Source organism: Olea europaea, unplaced genomic scaffold, assembly GCF_002742605.1.
Source record: "Olea europaea var. sylvestris unplaced genomic scaffold, O_europaea_v1 scaffold204, whole genome shotgun sequence".
In the NCBI taxonomy this organism is placed as follows: Eukaryota; Viridiplantae; Streptophyta; class Magnoliopsida; order Lamiales; family Oleaceae; genus Olea; species Olea europaea.
In genome coordinates, this window is record NW_019238304.1 from 341,286 (window position 1) to 357,380 (window position 16,095).

The following is a 16,095-nucleotide window of genomic DNA, read 5'->3' on the forward strand; positions in this document are numbered from 1 at the left end:
TCTTTCACTTCAAGTTAAACCCAAGTTAGTTATGAGTTATAACAATGTAAAACTCAATTATATATAATATAACAGGGGGGATAACGTTGGATATGCATTTATACACATGTCCCACGTGTAAAATTAGAAAATGGTTTTTAAAAAGTCTTAAGAATTTAGTAAATTAGGAAAATGTCCACTTCACAAGTTAATGAGAAGAAGGTGACTATATTGGCATGACACACTTTTATAAGTTCAACAGATTGTAATTTCTTTAAACATCTCTAACTTTTCCTTATTGTCATATTTATGTCTTCCCCCTTGTTTTTGATTTCATATATTCAACATTCCATTAATTAGCAAATTTTGTCTTTGATAACGGTTTCTATCCAAAATTATGTTAAGATGGCGTAGAAAAACTTGTGTCCCTCCTATTTTTAAATAAAAAAATAGCGAATACAAAATTACAGTTAAATATTTGCCATTTATTTTAAAGCACGTTAATAAAATTTTAAACGAAAATTGTCATCAAATGAGATATATTCTAATTAATGAAATATTGATGACAAAAATCCGATGAAAAAGTTGGGAACATAATATGATAATAAATAAGAACTATGAATTTTTAAGGTAATTAAACTGTCATTACCAGATTGATTTTACTAAAATTGTTTCAAATTAATATTTGGCAGCATTTTATTGGTAGTTGGACCAAAAACATTTTCCAATCGTTCAATCACAATTTGCCAACTCATTTTGACAATTTGATTCTGATAAAATAATTTGATAAAATGGCATAACTCTAAAATGTAGTGCACTTAATGTATAGTGATATGAATATAATAAGCCTTGGTAAAATGGCTATTATGTCATGTACAATGCTCACTTTGTAGAAATACTGGGGAATGATTCTTGTAATTAATCTCGTGATTCTCTCCTTTTCTAGAGGTAATGTAGCTATACATTAGGTGTGGACACATTCATTATTGGTATAGCTTGATTGTAGGGATAGCAACTTGATTGCAAGATCCACATGTACTGTTGGTCCATTTTCTATGATTATTCTAGTTTACCAAGGCCACATGGGCCCTGTATACCAGGGGCGCCAACCTGTACATCAAGTAGGGCCCTTTTATATATGTCCCCGCACAAAATCATTAATATTCGAATATAAGAAAATATTCTTCCTCAAATGTGATTTCAAGTCATTTTATACTTTTCGAAAATATCAATTTCAAATGTGTGGTTACAATTATAAATTGTATTTTACAAATTTGAAAGACATTTATCATTTCATTAGTCCTACATGTTAAATGTAATTAACAATTATTTTGCCATAAAGTTCATTAATTCAAAATTTATAATTTGAAAGACATTTGTCATTTCATTAATCTTATATATTAAATGGATTACTAAGGTTTTTTTTATAAAAATGTAAATCTTTTTGAATGTACATTATTCATAAAAACATGAAAAATTAAGAAAAATGTTATTTGGAATTCAATTTTTTATTTTGTTCAATATGATGTTAAAAATGAACTAAAGAAGATGGTTTTCGATACAATATGAAGTTTCAAGGAATATTGTGTTTATATGTGGAATAAATAATGGTTTATCGAAGTCTAGAATTCGGATGTGATTATTTATATGAACGTCTAAATTTTAGAATTGTGTCTAGATTCTAGAGTGTAAGTTCTAGTGCCTCATTTTTGCTTGGACATCAGAGACTCCAGATGTATACATTTATAACACATTTGTTGTATTTTTATTTAAAAAAATGAACACAAGCTACATATTAATTTCTTGTATTATATGGAAGAAAAGTAAGAAAATGCTTAATGAATGGACACAGAATGGTCGAGTATGACATCATTGGTTTGTTCCAATCGATATAAAATTTGAAAAATTGTTTGTAGAGTTAATTATAGACTCGAAATTAATAGTTTAAGAACATTAATAACAATAAACATGAATTGCATGGATCATGTGTCGCAAGGAATTAAAACATTAGGGGCATTATTCATCAAGCACTTTATAGATTAGGTACCAAAATTTCAAAATAATTAAAAAGTTAGGAGCTATAATGACTTAAAAACAATAGAATGGAGATCTTCCTTTCCCAACTCCAAAACATGTCAATTACACCAAAATATAGAGACGTGATGACATGAAGCTTCGATTACATACATAGACCTTAAATTAAACAAGGCCCATCACTTCATTGAAAGCGTACACGAAAGTTTTCAATTTTCATCCTATCAGATCAGGACCCAATTTTTAATAGCCACATTACAACAAAATTCCATATAAAAAGCCAATTGTTTGAGGATATTATGTCGTGGAACCATAAGATAATCACACAAAAATCAGATCGAAGAATGAAAGTGCAAGAAATTGAAGACGAACACAGAAGATTTTTCTGAACAAAGCCCTAGAAATTCGGTGGTACTTCCAACACATTTCCACTGTTGAACGTCCACAAAAGTGGATAACGCTCATAGTAGTATAATTAAACCAAAACAGAAAATAAGGTGAAGCTAATGTCCGAGATACAAATCATAAGCCACTTAGGTTTATTCCCTGAGAAAACCCAGAAAAAAATAATAATAATAATAAAAATAAGGCACCTATCTATACACTTTCTATACCACAAAGATTATATTCTCAATTCTTTAAATAACAAGTAAACGAAGAAGAAGAAGAGAGGCTAGGGTTTCTGTAGTAAGGTATTCGAGAGAGACAGATTGAGAGAAAATAGATAGTCTAATCCAAAAAAGCGATTTGCAGTTCCCAATTGGAGAACAAGAGTTAAGCCAATAGGAGGATCCAAAATCCTCATCCAACGGTCACAATCTCAAAGAAAGTCTCCACTCATAGAAACGCCAATTTTGAAACACACTTTTCCAATTTTTGTAACACCAGTGAGTATTTTCCATTAGCTCTACTTTGCTACCAAGAATTGACTAATTAAGTACAAGAGCATCACCTTCACTTTTGCTACATATACTCTTATACATGTAAGATCACATTTAAACATAATCAATAGATAGTATGACGCGACCTGTCTCAAATCACCTTAATGGACCACGTGTTGTTCGTTGATTGTAGATACCAGCTAAATACTGGACCCACCACCAAGACAATTTTGACTTGCTTGACAAAAAAATATTTTCAAAAGAATTTTGATAGAATTTTCTTTGAAATATGGACTAAACCACCTGAGTAAAAATCAATTTTATCAAATCTATGCATATAATATAAAACAGGGTACACCAACCCCTCGAAATACCAACTATTCAAAATAAATGCATTGGAAAGAAATTTATATTCCTTTACAATCAGACAACTTCATTTGCAAAATATATAAAGAAATATGCAGTGAGCCCTTAATATAAATACATTTTCTGATAAAAGATGCATCAATCCCAAAAATATGTAATGTATTAACTGACAAGATGAAACATACAAGAAATGACACTGTGTGGCTCAACTCGAAGATCGACAGGCTCCAATGTGTCTTAACGCAGCTACTATCTATTAAGAAAAAGTGTGACAAAATATGTGCTTGTAACTCAGTGAGTGGATATTTTGTAAAAGTATACTTTTCCCTTTATAACAACTTTTTGAAAACTGATATCTAGTAAGAATTTTCTTTCACAATACTATAAACTAAAATCTTTATTCTTTAAACTGAATAAGCTAAATACTGTAATTTGAAATCTGATAATACTATCAAAACTAAAATATACTAGAATCATACAAATCTTTATTCTGTAAACTGCATAAGCTAAATTTCTGTTTCTAAAATCTAATAAAATGTATAATGCTGAAAAATTATGCTGAAAAGTTTTATTCTTTAAACTGAATAAACTAAATTCAGTAGTCTGTAATCTGATAGGCTGTATAATACTAGAAAATCATACCAAAGAGGTACCCAATGAATAGCCTTACTCATGTACAGAGTAATCTCGATGTACAAGGCAAAGCCATTCAAATTTGATATTCTGATAATCTGGTTATATGTACGCAGAGCTGCCCCAAAGGCTAATCACCCTAGTACACGGTCTAAAACCTATGTGTGTACAAGAGTGGGTCCCAAAGACCTTTGATAATTTGATCATACACTATGGAACACATTCACAATAGTACAGAGCATGTAAAATCATCATAACTGGTCATACACTGTGGAAATACATTTACACAAGTGCAGATTAGGGTAAAATTACTTGGGTACTTTCTGGTGGTTTTAAATAATAACTTTAAATATGTTGAAATATTTAATACTAAAATAATATGCCAATAAAATAAATTAATTGAACTGAATTTAACTTTTGAAAACATTTGATAATAAAATTCGTTTTATTCTGAAAAATCATGCTATCAACTCAACTTAAAAATATGTAACTTCAAAATTCAATAAATATTATTTCTGAAAAATAAGTTTTATTTCCACTCACTACTCTATGGATAAAAATCTTGGCTAAATTGACGGGCATCTCCAAACTTCCACTTCAATACCTGAAATAATAGTATAATAACTCAAATTAAAATATGACAATTAAACTAATGCAAAGTCACCACTTAATTCCTCAACTTTCAAATTTTCTCTTGAATCTCCATTTCTCGATACTTGAATGAATTCCCCAAATTTTCTTTAATCAATGGGAGATAATTCTATTCACTAATTCCTTCACTAGTTTTTAATTTATCAAAATTACTTTCATCCCAAGCATAAAATAATCATACTTTCCAATCTAATGAAAACAAGTAACCATAATTCCTCCCATTTAACACACAACTTGTTCCATAAAATCATCCTTTCATGTGAGTATTTCATGAAAACTATCATTTTCCCAAATTATCTTCACTCAAGAATCTAATTAAAAATCCTAGGGTTCACCATAAATGGTATAACTCACCTTGATATAAACAAATCTTCACAAATCAAAAATATCGGCTTGACATCATACTCTTTTCTTAAATCTGAAAATTAAACCAACCATAGAGAACCTTAGACAATTTAATATAAATTATACTACAAAACATTTACTTCTTTACCTCTTTTGAAGAAATTGAACAATGGAACAAACTTTTCTTCCCTCCTTTTTCCTTTTCTTTCTTCTTCCTTTTCTTTCTTCTTTTTCTTTCTTCTTTCTGCCGATTTTTCTCTATTTTTGCTCCAGCTCGTTCCCAGCTTCGTGTGTATGTAATTGGGTGAAAAAAGAAATAGGTAATTAGGTTTTAATTGGTTTTAAAATGAGCCACTAACCTAAATTTGCAAAGAAAGTCCCTCTAATTTCATATGCACTTCCTTAAGCCCTTATCTTTCAATATTAGAAAAGTAAATCCATAACTTTAAAATTTATCCATCTTAGCCCTCAAAATATTTTCAATTTTTAAAATAACCCCAAAAAAATAATTTACTTCATTAATGTTCTCATTGGACTTTGACTTTGAAAATTCAACTATTGAGTTTTGATTAGATAAAATGGGTTGTAATAATCTTACCTCCTTAAAAGAATTTCGTTCTCGAAATTCAACTAAAAACTTACTAGATAATGAATAGATGAGGATATTGAGCACACATTTGATCCTCATTCTCCCATGTGCCTCTTCTACCGCATGATTCTTCTGAGTACCTTTATAAATGAAATTGTCTTGTTTCACTGAATTTGCATCTTTCTATCTAGAATTCTCATTGGTTCTACTATACAAGTTAAATTCTCTTTCAACTGAACTGGTTGAGATTCCAGAACATGAGAATGATCTACAATGTAATTACAAAGCATGGAAACATGAAGAACATCATTGATCCTGGATAATTCAGCTGGCAAATCTAATCGATACGCAACTGGACCTATCAATCCAATAATCTCATATGACCCAATGTATTATGGACTCAACATTTCTTGTTTACCAAATCTCAAAATCCCTTTCCAAGGTGACAATTTTAGAAAAACTTTATCTCTAACCGCAAATTCAAGATCTTCTTGTGTCTATTTGCATAACTTTTCTGTCTATCCTGCGTTGCTTTCAAATTTTCTTTGATCAATTTCATATTTTCTGAAGTTATCTGAACCAATCCAGGGCCTATTTTTCCTTATCAGTTTCATCCTAGCAAACTGGTGTTCTACACTTCACACCAAACTTCAAAAGAAGACATTTCTATATTGGAGTGGTAACTATTATTGTAAGCAACTCCATCTACAACAATTGAGCATTCCAGCTACCTTAGAACTCTAAAACACACATTCTTAATATACTCTCAAGAATATGTATGATCCTCTTTGACTGGCCATCTATTTGAGAATGAAAAGCTGCATTGAACTGTAGTTTAGTACTTATGGCTTCCTCCATACTAGGCCAAAATTTAAATGTAAAGCGAGGATCTTATCAGATTCCATAGATAATGGAGTACTATATAAGCTCACTATCTCATCCTCAAAATTCAATTAGCTAAGATTCGAACATGTAAAGATATAAAGCACGCAATTGATCTTCACTTGCCGTAATTATATTGAATGATTTCTCTAGTAACATTTCACCAAACACATTTTCATTCTTTCATATCTTACACCTTAGATTTTTCTAAATTAAGTTCTCTTCAACTTCACTAATAATTTGAAAGCATACGATAAATCTGACATTTCTGACATCCACTTACTAGCCGTAGAAATAAACAATACATTCTTAAATACCAGATAAACTTATTATAAACACAATCCTTGAACAATTGGACCCAAGTTTAAAATAATATCTCAAAGACCAACATATGATATTCTCTTCATTTTACCAAATCTTAGAAAAATTCAGCTATTTCCCAATTCGAATTTGAAGATACTACTTTTCATATTCTTCAAAACTTCATCTTATATCATGATTTGAACTATTCTTTAATCAAATCCTTGTTCTACAACAATGGTTACAGATTAAGAGTGAATAACTTTGTTTTGCTAATTTCATTGCTGTAAGTATCCTATTTCGATATCTATTTATAACCTCAAATATCGTCACTTGTATTTAGTTCTTATATATCAACTCCATGTAAATAAATGATTATCCAAGGCCCCCTTTAATTAACAAATCATAGTTGATAACCTCTCTTTTGAATTCTCTTCATAATGTCTGACATTCTACTAAAAGAAGTTGCACAATGTAATTTATCCCTACAACTAAGCCAAAAATAGATACTCAATCTTCACCATATAAATTACAATTTAATCTAAATATAATTTTATAATTCTGTCTCACAAACTGATTATATCATTTGAAAATAATCTTGTAACCTTTTGTCGATCTATCAACAATGATCCAAATACTATTTTCTCTCCATTCTATGTACTAGTAAATCCAAATGAAAAATATTTGAGGGTAACTGCTTCCATTCTAAATTAACATTATCTGCAAAAATTTAATTGTTCATGATTTTCGAAAATTCTAGTTATTCCCAACAACAATTGAGACAGTTCAATATGATATTCTTTTCCTGTAATTCTATATCACTTAATGATATGTATACACACATTCAATTTCTAACCCTTTCAAATACAAATATACCTTAAACTCTAGTGATCGATAATTATCGATTTCTCGTAATGTGATAACACCACAATAAATTCAAACCTAATATCATCGACTCTAAATCGTGTTTTAATCATGTCTCTTTAGCATTCATACATCATAATCCATGATTAATCATTTTATTTCAGAACAATTTCTAAACTCTAACCTAACTCATTATCATAAATAAAACCCTCATCAACTTTAAATACAAGAGCAATTTTTTCCTTGGAATTTAATCTGATAACAAAACTTTTTACATTACTAAACCCACACAGTCTCAGTGCTCTTTCTTTCTTTGAAGAGATAATAATAACATTTAATTCATGATAATTCTATACTCTTATTCCCTAAAGAGGCCATTAACCTATTACCAATACATAAGTTTTATTTTTTTATTTTTTTAATATATCACATAAAGACCTTTAATTTAGATAATGTACCCAAAGGCCATTCCATGATCGAGTAAAATTTACATTTGATGATCATCTTAAACCTTAGACTATCCAACATATCATCCATATATATATTCCATAACATACAAATTTTGAAAAGAATGGAATACTTTATTTGTGAGATTCAAGAAAATACGATCGAAAATGACCCAAAAATTCATCACTAAAATTTTAATAAATTCACCTTAACTTCCAAAATTAGCTCGAAACTTCCAAATTATATATAACATAACAAAATAATCAACAAATGGCCTTAACAAAATTAATTAACTTAATAACCAAAATATATCATCACATTATTTTGCTATAGGACAACCATCACATTCATTTACACGCTATTTACCATATCATGTCATGATCATGTAACTTTATCATTTATCATTATCTCGAATGACCTAAAACATTTATATCAATTTTCCTTAAGATCATAGAATAGTAATCTTCATATTTATCACGTAAACTTTCACACATCAGTATACCACCAAGATTTCAAATGTTAACTTTCCAATCTCAATAAATTCCAACCAGCATAATGTCGCAAAAATGTCCATCATTTAAAGTTCTCTGTCCACTATCTGCATCATCTAGAGCACATAAGAATGACATCTTCCCAAAACCAAACTTTTTAGTCCTAATAGATAATCAAATCCCTTATCATTACTGACTTTCATTTTGTCTTTTAATTGAGTTTATCTAACATAGCCAAGCAAATTAACTTTACCCCAAAATTAACAAAAATGGCCATAAGTAATCACTTATGATTGTGCATGCTAATTTCGAAATTCATTGATAAAAAATAAGGCAAACCGTATTACCATAAGTTGTGTAATCCCATATCATTATAGTCAGGGCATTTATAACTTATTATCTTTCCATGGTACTCTTATTTCTAATTACCTTCAGTTCGCCCACTACATATAAGGAGACACATAATCCTTTTGTTATATTTTTCTTTGACTGCATCCTAAACTCGTCAAATCTTTCTTCCAAATACCTATCACTCACATAATATAATTGGAAAAGCTGAAAAACAGAGTAAGATACTTTCACGTGACAACCTCTCTATTTCTTATTCCATGTCTATTTATTTTCTCAAATAAGGAAATAAAATATAACGCCAAGATTTTATTTTTCCTTCCTTGTTAATGAATATCATCTTGAACACCAAACTTATTTCCCATAACTAGAATGTCATGGTCCCAATAACGAAATATGGTTCCAAATCCTCCTAGATCTTCAAATTTCTAAAAAAAATTGTGGTAGGGACCCCCTCAGAGCACAAAAATGTGTCATTGCATTGGCTTTGTTGGATCTTATTATGTGGGAAAAATTAAAAAATAATAATAATAAAAAACTTTGCATGGTTGATTCCTTTCCTCTCTTCACTTATCCCTTTGCTACTACTTGTTATCAATTGGACCATAATGCAATTTGCTGTGTTGAAAGGACACTGGACCTGAATAAGCAAGGAAGGGTTTTTCACTATTACAGTGCAACCATATTGCTCGTTCATAAGGTGGTGGTAAAATGTTAGACAATAATAAATATGAAAAAAAAAGAAACGAAGTTAAAAAAGCAGACTTGAGTAATATTGTATACAAAACGTGCCCTGTTTGTGTTGCTGTAATCAATAATTACGACAAATAGTGGAAAGTCCAATAATGTTATTTCCTTTCATACCTTTCATACTCGATCTTAATGAAGTAGAAAGAAAGGATTAAAAAAAAAGGTAGTTGCACCTAATGTGGGGTTAGAATACATTAATGCTCAAGAAGGAATTATTTGAGGTGGGCCTTGACCAACTTCACCCTTTATGTTCATCTTTTTAGGAGAAAAATGAAAAAAGATAGATAGTTCCATCGTTTTCGGTGGACTGCAGCCAGTATCATATTTTCTTCAATTTCTTAATGCAAGAGAAAGGGTTTAAAAGAATCAAAAATCGATTTCGGGGACTAAAATGTAACATATGGAAGAAATTTTGCCTGGGCGACAGCCTAGTTATAAAAGCCGGGCAATCGCGGCAAAAAAATTCTGGTTTCTTTTTCTAATTAAAACTCTTATGGAAACAAATCTTGGGAGTCTTTTAAAACCCTAAGGACGTCCAAAAACGGGGAGAACGCATTGGGAGACAAGAAATCACATCTTGGAGAGAATTTTGAGCGAAATTAACGAAGGATTGCACGAAGATCAAGAAGATTTATCAAAAATTCATAACCCGGTGATGCTTCCTCTTCAATATATGATGTATTTCGATATTATTTCCATGTTAGGCTAGATTTACATGTACTAGGAGATCAATATACCATGTGATGAGATCTTTAAATTTCTAGTTTTACAATTTGACATCAAAACACGTTTTGATTGTTTGAATGATTTATATGCAATTATTATTTTTCACAATTAAGGGCTCGTAATTGTGTGAGTTTGGGTGACTTGTTCTTGCATTCGAGAGAAGTAGAATAGGTAAACTAGATAAGCTAAATATTGTAATTTGAAATCTGATAATACTATCAAAACTAAAATATACTGGAATCATACAAATCTTTATTCTGTAAACTATATAAGCTAAATTTCTATTTCTAAAATCTAATAAACTGTATAATGCTGAAAAATTACGCTGAAAAGCTTTATTCTTTAAATTGAATAAACTAAATTCTGTAGTCTGTAATCTGATAGGCTGTATAATACTAGAAAATCATACCAAAAAGGTACCCAATGAATAGCATTACTCATGTACAGAGTAATCTCGATATACAAGGCAAAGTCATTCAAATTTGATATTCTGATAATTTGATAATATGGTCATACGTACGCAGAGTTGTCCCAAAGGCTAATCACCCTTGTACACGGTCCAAAGCCTATGTGTGTACAAGATTAGGTCCTAAAGACCTCTGATAATCTGATCATACACTATGAAAATACATTCACAATAGTGCAGAGCAGGTAAAATCACCATAACTGGTTATACACTATGAAAATACATTCACACAAATGCAGACTAGGGTAAAATCACCTGGGTACTTTCTGGTGGTTTAAAATAATAACTTTAACTTTGCTAAAATATTTAATACTGAAATAATATGCTAATGAAATAATTTAACTGAACTGAATTTAACTTTTAAAAACATTTGATAATAAAATTCGTTTTATTCTAAAAAATCATGCTATCAACTCAACTTATAAAATACGTAACTTCAAGTGTAGAGCAGGTAAAATCACCTGAGCACTTTCTGGTGATTTTAAATAATAACGTTAAATATGCTAAAAATTTTAATACTGAAATAATATGCCAATGAAATAATTTAACTGAACTGAATTTAACTTTTAAAAACATTTGATAATAAAATTCGTTTTATTCTGAAAAATCATGCTATCAACTCAACTTATAAAATACGTAACTTCAAAATTCAATAAATACTTATTTCTGAAAAATAAGTTTTATTCCCACTCACTGCTTTATGGATAAAAATCTTGGCTAAATTGACGGGCATCTCCAAACTTCCACTTCAACACCTGAAATAATAGTATAATAACTCAAATTAAAATATGATAGTTAAACTAATGCAAAGTCACCACTTAATTCCTCAACTTTCAAATTTTCTCTTGAATCTCCATTTCTTGACACTTGAATGAATTCCCCAAATTTTCTTTAATCAATTGGAGATAATTCTATTCACTAATTCTTTCACTAGTTTTTAATTTATCAAAATTACTTTCATCCCAAGCATAAAATAATCATACTTTCCAATCTAATGAAAACTAGTAACCATAATTCCTCCCATTTAACACACAACTTGTTCCATAAAATCATCCTTTCATGTGAGTATTTCATGAAAACTATCATTTTCCCAAATTATCTTCACTCAAGAATCTAATTAAAAAACCTAGGGTTCACCATAAATGGTATAACTCACCCTGATATAAAAAAATCGTTCACAAATAAAAAATATTGGCTTGACATCATACTCTTTCCTTAAATCTGAAAATTAAACCAACCATATAGAACCTTGGACAATTTAATATAAATTATACTACAAAATATTTACTTCTTTACCTCTTTAAAAAAAAATGAAGAAATTGAACAATGGAACAAACTTTTCTTCCCTCCTTTTTCCTTTTCTTTCTTCTTTCTGCCAATTTTTCTCTATTTTTGCTCCAGCTCATTCCCAGCTTCGTGTGTATGTAATTGGGTGAAAAAAGAAATGGGTAATTAGGTTTTAATTGGTTTTAAAATGAGCCACTAACCTAAATTTGCAAAGAAAGTCCCTCTAATTTCATATGCACTTCCTTAAACCCTTATCTTTCAATATTAGCAAAGTAAATCCGTAATTTTAAAATTTATCTATCTTAGACCCTCAAAATATTTTCAATTTTTAAAGTAACCCCAAAAAAATAATTTACTTCATTAAAGTCCTCATTTGACTTTGACTTTGAAAATCCAACTCTTGACTTTTGATTAGATAAAATAGGTTGTAATATAGTAATTATAGATAATTGCTTAACTTATTGAACAACTTTGGTTTCCATGTCATATAGATTATACTGACTTGCTATCTTTCCAATTTTAAGAGTTTCTTTTGATATGTTCGTTAACAAGATATTTGACATCTATATGTTTTATCTATCATGAAATATGGGTTTCTTACTTAAAATAATAACACTTTCATTATTAGTAAACAAATAGCATTGCCATCTACAAAACCAAATTCCTTAATGATTCACTCAACCAAAGTCCCTATTTTATTGCGTTAGCAGAGCAATATATTCAGCTTCTGTAGATGAAATAGAAACAACTATTTGTAGCTGAGATTTTCATCTTATAACAGCACCACAAAAAGTGCTCAAATATGCAAAAGTTGTTCTCCTATTATCCTTGTCTCCAGCAAAATCAAATTTAATGTAACTAGTTACCTGGAAAAAAAAAATTAGTACAACTCTTTAAAGTTACCCGTCTCAACTTTTTCTAAATATCATCCCAAAACGAGTAGTTCCTTTCAAGCAACCATTTTAGAGCTTTCCTGACACTCACTAAGGTTATCTATGAATATGCAGATGGCTATGTTAGTTTCAATAACAAAATTGACTAAATTGATCACTTGTAAAAGTCAAGGACTTAGTTGCAATTTTGAATTAATGAGGTAAATTAGTGTTTGAGTCATTGAAGGAGTCCAAGAAGATCATATGTGACCATCGGAATGCAATTAGAAGTCTAAAGAATATCAAAGAGTCGCACTAGTTATGTTCCAAATTCTTAGTCGTAACTTGCAATACATTTTTCACATATAAAATATTGACCAGGCTATTTCCAACAAATTGTATCCCTTTGAGTTAGCTTTCCAACACAAGTTTGAATCACCTTAATCGGATATCGAGAGAGAAAGTTATGGTGAAAACACTGACGACTGCTCAACTTTTGCTTGAGTGAAAAAACAGAATGCCTCTCACTTGATTCTCGCTGGCTCCTCACTTGAGCGATATTCTTATGTGGAAAAGCCCCTATTTCATGTTTTTAATTGTTTTACTCGGCTCATACCACCAAAACACCGTCAAATATAAATACTCAAGTCCTAGCACAAATTTTTGGCATGGTTGTTCATTGTGCCTCTCTTAGAAAACATATTCTTATCACCTTTTTGAAGATCCAAGAGCATGTCCAAGCATTGATTCATTTTATGAATTCTTGAGATCCAACAACAACCACATATTGGGGAAAACATCAAAGGTCCGATAATTCAAAACAAATGTCTTCTTTAATCTTTTGAGAAAGAGACTCTCCCATTGGGGGATTGAGAGAAGTGGATTAAAGTGAAATTACAAGCACAAGAACAGGTGGTTCTTGGTGTTCTACTTGGGAAGACGCTTTGTACAGATCAGAAGGCTGTAGGAGACAGTAAATTGGATTGCAAGAGGTAAAAAAATTTGAAAATTCTATTTAAATTAGTGCATATCTTGATTTTTTTATTGACTTTTTTCAAAAGAGGTAAGATCCGGTGAATCAGAAATAATTAATTAAAAAACTTTTTTTATGGAACAGACATATCAATATGCATGGATCATACCTTTTGTTCCACTTCCAGTTCTTATGTTAATAGGAGTCAACTTTTTCTTTTTCCGATGACAACAAAAAATCTTCGTTTTATGTGGGCCTTTCCGAGTATTTTATTGTTAAGTATAGTCATGATTTTTTTAATGAATCTGTCTATTCAGCAAATAAATAGTAGTTGTATCTATCAATATGTATGGTCTTGGATCATCAATAATGATTTTTCTTTAGAATTCGGCTACTTGATTGATCCCCTTACTTCTATTATGTCAATTTTAATCACTACTGTTGGAATTATGGTTCTTATTTATAGCGATAATTATATGGCTCATGATCAAGGATACTTGAGATTTTTTGCTTATGAGTTTTTTCAGTAATTCCATGTTAGGATTAGTTACTAGTTCCAATTTGATACAAATTTATATTTTTTGGGAATTGGTTGGAATGTGTTCCTATCTATTAATAGGGTTTTGGTTCACACGACCTATTGCGGCAAATGCTTGTCAAAAAGTGTTTGTAACTAATCGTGTAGGGGATTTTAGTTTATTATTAGGAATTTTAGATTTTTATTGGATAACAGGTAGTTTCGAATTTAGGGATTTATTCGAAATATTAAATAACTTGATTCATAATAATAAAGTCAATTCTTCATTTGTTACTTTGTGTGCTGCTTTATTATTTACTCGTGCAGTTGCTAAATCTGCACAATTTCTCCTTCATGTATGGTTACCTGATGCTATGGAGGGACCTACTCCTATTTCGGCTCTTATATATGCTGCTACTGTGGTAGCAGTGGGAATTTTTCTTTTAGCTCGCATTCTTCCTCTTTTTATAGTTATACCTTACATAATGAATTTAATCTCGTTCATAGGAATAATAACAGTATTATTAGGAGCTACTTTAGCTCTTGCTCAAAAAGACAATAAGAGGGGTTTCGCCTATTCACCATGTCTCAATTGGGTTATATGATGTTAGCTCTAGGAATGGGGTCTTATCGAAGTGCTTTATTTCATTTGATTACTGATGCTTATTCCAAAGTATTATTATTTTTAGGGTCTGGATCTATTATTCATTCAATGGAAACTATTGTTGGCTATTCTCCAGATAAAAGTCAGAATATGGCTCTTATGGGTGGTTTAACAAGACATGTACCAATTACCCGAATTTCTTTTTTATTAGGTACAATTTCTCTTTGTGGTATTTCACCTCTTTGCTTGTTTTTGGTCAAAAGATGAAATTCTTAATGATAGTTGGTTGTATTCGTCGATTTTCGCAACAATAGCTTGGACCACAGCAGGATTAACCGCATTTTATATGTTTCAGATCTATTTACTTACTTTTGAGGGGCATTTAAACGTTCATTTTCAAAATTACAGTGACAAACAAAATACCCCTTTCTATTCAATATCTCTATGAGGAAAGGGGGTTCCAAAAGAACCAACAAAATTTTTCGTTAATAATAGTAAAAGTTTTTTTTTTCCAAAAAAGACATATCGAAGTGATAAAAATGTAAGAAACACGGTAGGACCTTTTATTACTATTGTTCATTTTGAGAATAAAAAGGATTATTCCTATCCTTATGAATCTGGCAATACTATGTTATTTCCTTTACTTGTATTGGGCATCTTTACTTTGTTCGTTGGATCTATAGGAATTCCTTTTGATCAAGAATTGGATATATTAACCAAATGGTTAACTCCGTATATAAACCTTTTACATCAAAAGTTGAATAATTCGATCGATTGGTATGAATTTTGGAAAGATGCAATTTTTTCAGTCAGTATAGCTTATTTCGGAATATTTATAGCGTCCTTTTTATATAAACCCATTTATTCCTCTTTCAAAAATTTTGACTTAATCAATTTATTTGTTAAAACATGTCCTAAGAGAAGTCTTTGGGACAAAATTCTAAATGGTCTATATAATTGGTCATATAATCGCTTATAGAGATGTTTTTTTATACAACATCCTTAATTGGGGAGGTAAGAAGATTAGCCCAATTAACTCATTTTTTTGATCGACGAGTAATTGATGGACTTACGAATGGGGTTGGTGTTA

The 16,095-nt window shown here is 30.2% G+C and overlaps 1 long non-coding RNA gene across 1 annotated transcript; it reads right to left on the bottom strand.

Moving 5' to 3' along the window:
* Positions 1 to 4,363: 4,363 nt before the first annotated feature.
* LOC111379836 lies at positions 4,364 to 10,371 on the bottom strand. The gene is made up of 3 exons (XR_002700093.1): positions 5,038 to 10,371; positions 4,899 to 4,962; positions 4,364 to 4,497 (listed from the first exon to the last, which is right to left on the bottom strand). It is a non-coding gene; the product is annotated as an uncharacterized LOC111379836 (long non-coding RNA).
* Between the last annotated feature and the right edge of the window lie 5,724 nt (positions 10,372 to 16,095).